The following is a 6,622-nucleotide window of genomic DNA, read 5'->3' on the forward strand; positions in this document are numbered from 1 at the left end:
AGCCATACACCTGCCTTCACTACCTCACACCAACGATATATTCAGCTTCCATGGACAAAAGAGCAGCCGGGTCCTGTTTCCTGCTACACCAAGAAATAGCACCTCCTGCCAAAGTAAGTACTCCATATAACCTAAAGTACATATCCTGTCATTTGAATCCCCTTGCCAATCAGCAACAGCATAACCATGAAATATGAGATTATAACCATTGTAATCAATAATCCCTTTCACGTAATCAAATAAATGTTTAACATGATCTCGCATGCTACTCTCTAGGATATCTTTTGAGCAAGTTATTTTGGACAGAGGGAGTAGCATACATGAGACATCCCAAACCATGAATTTGGCATACCACTCATTCTTTCTTTTCCTCGGGACTTTTTTTGGACATGTACAATTCCTTGATGAGGTTTTGTTCCATTAACCAAAGATAAATTACTATGCCTGCAAGTTTCCATAGAAATTTGTTTCAAAACCTTTAAAAGATGGAAAATTCTTAGGGCTCCTTTGATTCATATGATTTGTATAGAAATTGTGTAGGATTTGGATCCTATGGAAAAATTTCCTACACAAGTTGTTTGATTCATAGGAACATATCCTATAGAAACTAATCCTACAATAATCATGTAGTGCAAAATCTATAGAAAAAACATTAGGTCATACCTTATAGATTCCTTTGCTACAATCAAACACACTCCATCTTCCCATATAATTCAAGTAGGCATGACATCTTAATCCTATGTTTTTTCTATTTCTATACCTTTTCTATCCTATGAATCAAAAGAGCCCTATGCAACCGACTGGCTGATGCATCCGCCGGTTCGTTCGAACCTCCGATGCCCAGCCCTTCCTCCTATCTCTCCCGTATGCTTATGTGTGTCGCGCTCCAGCACTGTTGTCCCTTCTCCGCGTGTGGCCTGGCTGATGGCCATTCTCTGCGTGAGGTGCTGCTCTGCCCCCCTCCTCTACCCGCCTTAGCCAAGGTTGTTGACTTGCCACTGCTCCAGCCAAGAGTACTTGCTTCAAGTGCAAAAATTGAAGGGCACCACTGAAAGAGCATTTCCCGCCCCAAATGAGTTTTGCGTGATCAGTTTTATGTGTGTTGATGTACACATGTTATTAAGTTTATCACACACGTCAATATTGGATGCCTCGAAGAAGAAATTGTGGCTGTTATGCTGTGTTTCGGCTTTGCTCCAGGTGGGCGGAAGTTCCGGCCAATATGGCCGGTACTACCGCCGAGATGCTCTGCTGACCGCACACCCACACCTGCGAAGGCCAGAAGTTGTCCGGTAGTACCCCAGCCGGTACTACCGCCTTACTTCCGGTGGAATTCCGGAAATTGGATTTTAGTCAGAAGGTTTGGAGGCTTTTCCGGAAGTTGGGCCGGTAGTTGGCCAGTACTACTACCCATACCCCGCGTTTGGCTGCATCTGCTTGTCTGCCAAGAAGTACCAGCTGGACGCGTTTTCGTGTTGAACGGTCAGATTTGCTTTGCTCTCATATATATAGCAGCTTCTTCCCCAATGAAGATCTGCTCCTTCATCAAAGGAAGCAATCCTAAAGCTGAGCCACCAATTTCACTAGATCTCCTCCCTCAACCACCCAAAGTTATTGATCTTTGGAGAATTGAAGGAGAAGACCATTATCTACATCTTCGCCAAAGCGATTTGATTTTCCCTCTCATTCACTTGAGGGCCCTTTGGCTAGAATTTCCTTTGGAAACCCTAGTTGTTTTTTACACCATTGATAACTTGTTGTTGTGTTGTAACAACCTTGGGAGCCTCCAATTCGGTTGTGGTTGTGGAAATCCTTTAGTGGACAAGTGAGCTCGGCCTTTGTGGCGTTGCTCACCGGAGAATAGGATGAGACTTTTGTGGCGTTGGTCTGGCCTTCATGGCGGCCACATCCCTCCAACTAGACATACTTCCCCTCAAAAGGAAGGAACTACCGGAATCATCCTTTTGTCTCCGTGTGCTCCACTCTCGGTTACCTCTATCCTTACTGTTTATTGCATCTTTCTTAGTGGTAGCTTGCTTAGTTGTGTAGCTTAACATCTAGGTGAATTCACTTAGTTGCATATCTATAGAATTTACTAGATCTCCCAAGAAGCAACACTAAAGTTGAGTCACCAATCTCACTAGATCTCCTCCCTTAACCACCAAACGTTGTTGATCTTTAGAGAATCGAAGGAGAAGACCATGATCTACATATTCACCAAAGAAATTTTATTTTGCCCGTCATTCACTTGAGGGCCCTTTGGCTAGAGGTTTCCTTTGGAAATCCTAGTTTTGGTTTACACCATTGATAACTTGTTGGTGTGTTGTAATAGCCTTGGAAGGCTCCAATTTGGTTGTGGATGCGTGCCCCAAGAACCTTGTAATGACTCGGTTTCCGCCTCGAGGAAATCCCTTAGTGGACAAGTTAGCTAGGCCTTTGTTGCGTTGCTCACCGGAGATTAGGGTGAGGCCTTTGTGGTGTTGGCCTGCCTTTGTGGTGACCACACCCCTCCAATGTAAACATACTTACACTGAAAAGGAAGGAACTACGGGAATCATCCCTTTGTTTCCGCGTGCTCGACTCTCTGTTACCTCTATCGTTGTTGTTTATTAAATCTTTCTTAGTTGTAGCTTATTTAGTTGTGTAGCTTGTCATCTAGGTAAATTAACTTAGTTCCATATCTAGAGAATTTACCTTTTGTGTCAAGCATAAATTGTAAAGCAACTAAAAATTTGGTAGCACGTATTCACTGCCCCTCTAGGTGCGCCATACGATCCTTTCAACGATGTTAGATCTTGCCCTTTGAATAAAAAGCCTCTTCGTGAGAAGCAACAAGGTAAGCGGCCTCAAGTTAATGGTCATGCTCAACCTCAAGTTGAAGAAATGCAACTTCCAAAGAATAAGAAGCTAATGCTCCCATTGTGGAGAAATCAAGTGAGAAGAAGGAGAAGAAAAGAACTTGATACATATGCCATGACAAGGGACACAACTCCTCTTCATTCACTATTATTACCTCATCCAACCCTATCATAATTGATCATTATTACTCTCTTAGGAAGGATGAGGTTGGCAATATGTTTGCCAAATATGTTACCACTCAAAGTGGTGCCAAGAAAATAACCATTTGGGTTGCCAAGCCTATTGTGACTAACCTATTAGGATCCAACTTTTTTTGGGGCCAACAAGCCAAAAATTTATCAATAGGTGTTTAGTGGAGGGCATTGGAGACTTGGCTATATCATGAATAATTAAGTAATCTTCATCAACTATATTGTCTCAAGTCAAGTAAATTGTATTATCATGTGTTTATCATATATCCAGTGTTCCTCCTTGCGGTAACATATATTCAACTTATGTACATTGAATGTTACTCGCCCCTTTGCATGTGCTGGCTTTTCTCCTAGCATGTGCTTGTATATTTTGGGGATTTATATGCCTTGTGCATTTCACAATCGTAAAAGTTGCATGTAGATGAGGAATACCGTTTAGAATTGATATTTCGAGACTATCTAGTATCTATATGGTATGTCATCCTCATGAGAAATTCAAATTTTTATGTCCATTAATTATCTCTAGTTCGATCTTATTTTCCTCTTATGAGAATAAATGCTTTATCACATTATGGGGGGAGTAATATGCTTAGTGCATGTTACAATCATAGAAAATGTTAACAATTGAGGTCGTGTCACATAGAATTGATATCTAAGTTATCTTTTTATTATGTGGTATGTTTGCTCAAACAAGTTCCAATTTGCTCAAATGGCTTAATTGGTAATATCTTTGTGGATCTTGTTTGTGAGATATATTCTTGGTAAGGTTTACCTAAAATGTGGATCTCTACATCTAAAGTTGGAAAACCATTTGCTCCATGTTATTATAATCATTGTTATGTGTGATTGTTTAAATATTTGAGGTTGTCAAGAATATCTCTCTTGTCTTGGTGTTCAATTCTTATACTTTGTCATATGCTTTCTTTGTTCTAAATATGATATTGGATATGCTTTCAAACTACCATCGGGAAATATTTCCTAATACTTCTTGTCCATGGACAATTGTTAATATACTATGAGGTATATATTTGTGTATCATTTTTATATTTGCCTTTGCTTTTAATAGACTTATTTATTTCCACAAAATTGTATAGTTAGAGTGATGATCTAATTTGTCCATGTGTCTTCCTTGAGTCTTATGGATCTAATTTGTGTACTTGAACCTTCTTAGTGTTTCTTATTGTATAGGTAGAGTGATGATCCTACTATTGGAGATAGTGCTCTAGAGACAAAAATAATGAATATTTATTATAGGGTTTTCTATTTCCATGCCCTCGGGTCCTTAGTTGTACTCAGTTTTCCCCAGCTCCTTAGTTTTTCCTCAGTTTTCCCCAATCCCTTGTCTTAAACCCACAGAAGGAGCTCGGACGGAGGATTCCCATTTAGTTGATGTTGGTTGGTGCTGGCAAGTGGGGCCGCTGTTGGTGCCATGCATTGAACACGTCTCCACTTATCCAGATCATTGTGGGACCCACAACTTGTCCACGTTAGCACGCCGGACCCACAACTTACCCAGGTGACCGTTGCAAAATGGGAGCCCGAGCCAGCCCCGCGCCCGTGCCCGTGCCATTGCTTCCCCTTTCTTTCCCCGCGCCCGTGCCCGTGCCATTGCTTCCCCTTTCTTTCCCCGTGCCCCATTGTTCTTCTTCTCCGCTAGCGGCAGCCCTTCTCTGGTAGGCGGGTGATGTCTAGTTTCTCTTTGACATCCCGTTCTTCATGGCCGCAGTATGGACCCGTGCCTTTGACAAGATGCCCTGACTGCCCACGCCAGGAGCCTCTGAAGCGGTCGATCTGTAAGACGGACGACAACGGCAACCGTGGACGTGAGTTCCTTGCATGCGAGAGCTTGCCATATAGAGAGGGGGATAAGGTTAGATCTCGCTCCAATTTCTATGTCTTCTCTCGATTTTCTTGTTATTCCCTCGAATTTGGGATTTAGGGTTCACGTTGTTGTTTTCAGATCCTGAAGAAATGCAGGCATTTCAAGTGGATCGATGTGTACGTTCAGAGGCTTCAATTGCAGGAATCAATTGGCGCTATTGGGGAGCGCAATTTGGGAGGGGGGGGGGACTTGCTGTAGAGAATGCGGCGGAGAGAGGAGCCGTTCCGATTATGCCTAATGCTCCCAATGCAGGACTGGTGGAAGTGAAGGGAGAACTGAAGAAAATGAACAAGCAGTTAAGGCAGCTGATCGAGTTGAAGAAGCAAGCTAATCTGATGGCTGGTTGTTTTTTCTGTTATATAATTGCGATCGGATTGTTATCATTGCTCACTAGGCGCTAGAAGTTGTTACAAGCGATACCTTGTTACACATCCATTATTCAGTTACATGTACTTGTAGTTGTTTTCATAGTTAGTGTGTGCATTCACCGAAATTACCAACTATATTGGAATGCTAAAGAAAGTTGATATTTGTTAGAGGGGTGACAAATAATCCATTCACAGAAATCCCTCAAATATGCCAAAACTATATCCCCTAAATGAAAAGGAAAGCTAAAGATAGTTGATAATTGTTAGAGGGGTGACAATAATGCATTCACCGAAATCCGCAAATATGTATGCCTCATCATTATACCAAAATTATACCACTTTTGTCCTGTTTCAAATTACCAAAACTATATCCCAAACTATATTCCCTAAAAGAAAAGGAAAGTTAAAGATAGTTGATAATTGTTAGAGGGGTGACAATAATGCATTCACCGAAATCCGCAAGTATGTATGCCTCATGTTTATACCAAAGTTATACCACTTTTGGGCCGTTTAAAATTACCAAAACTATATCCCAAACTATATTCCCTAAAAGAAAGTGAAAGCTAAAGATAGTTGATAATTGTTAGACGGGTGACAATAATGCATTCACCGAAATCCGCAAATATGTATGCCTCATGTTTATACCAAAATTATACCACTTTTGGGCCGTTTCAAATTACCAATACTATATCCCAAACTATATTCCCTAAAAGAAAATGAAAGCTAAAGATAGTTGATAATTGTTAGAGGGGTGACAAATAATGCATTCACCGAAATCCGCAAACTATGTTACGTGGCAAACTCGTTATTGCACATAAATAGAGGGGTGGCACTCTCCACCGACAGAGAGAGAGAGGGGTGGCCACGAAGAGAGAGAGAGAGAGAGAGGGGTGGTCACGAAGAGACGGAGAGGGGTATACTGCCCGTTAGATCAGTTGATCAACGGTTCGTGGAGTCGATCCGTGTGACAACGGCTCAACCAATCAGGATAAGTTTGGACTTCTGAGAGCATTTGTGACAGAACTTGAGGGCAAAACTGAGTAGTACTAAGAATCCAAGGGCACATAAATAGTAAATAGACTAAGGGATTCAAACAAAAGAATTACAAATGAAAAATGCGTGTTTTCTACAATATAATTCATATTGGGCTACATAAAATTATTTGCAATTCAAATATACATGAGTGTGACAATTATGGCATCATTTAGACAAACTATGTTTTTGGGGAAGATGTTTTGCAAAGGGGGTTGAGTGGAAAACCATGCATCTTCATAGCTACACTAGTGATTCTGAGAAGTGGCAATTTGTGGTAAAACTTGATT

Source organism: Lolium rigidum, chromosome 3 (assembly GCF_022539505.1).
Source record: "Lolium rigidum isolate FL_2022 chromosome 3, APGP_CSIRO_Lrig_0.1, whole genome shotgun sequence".
NCBI classification, from domain to species: domain Eukaryota; kingdom Viridiplantae; phylum Streptophyta; class Magnoliopsida; order Poales; family Poaceae; genus Lolium; species Lolium rigidum.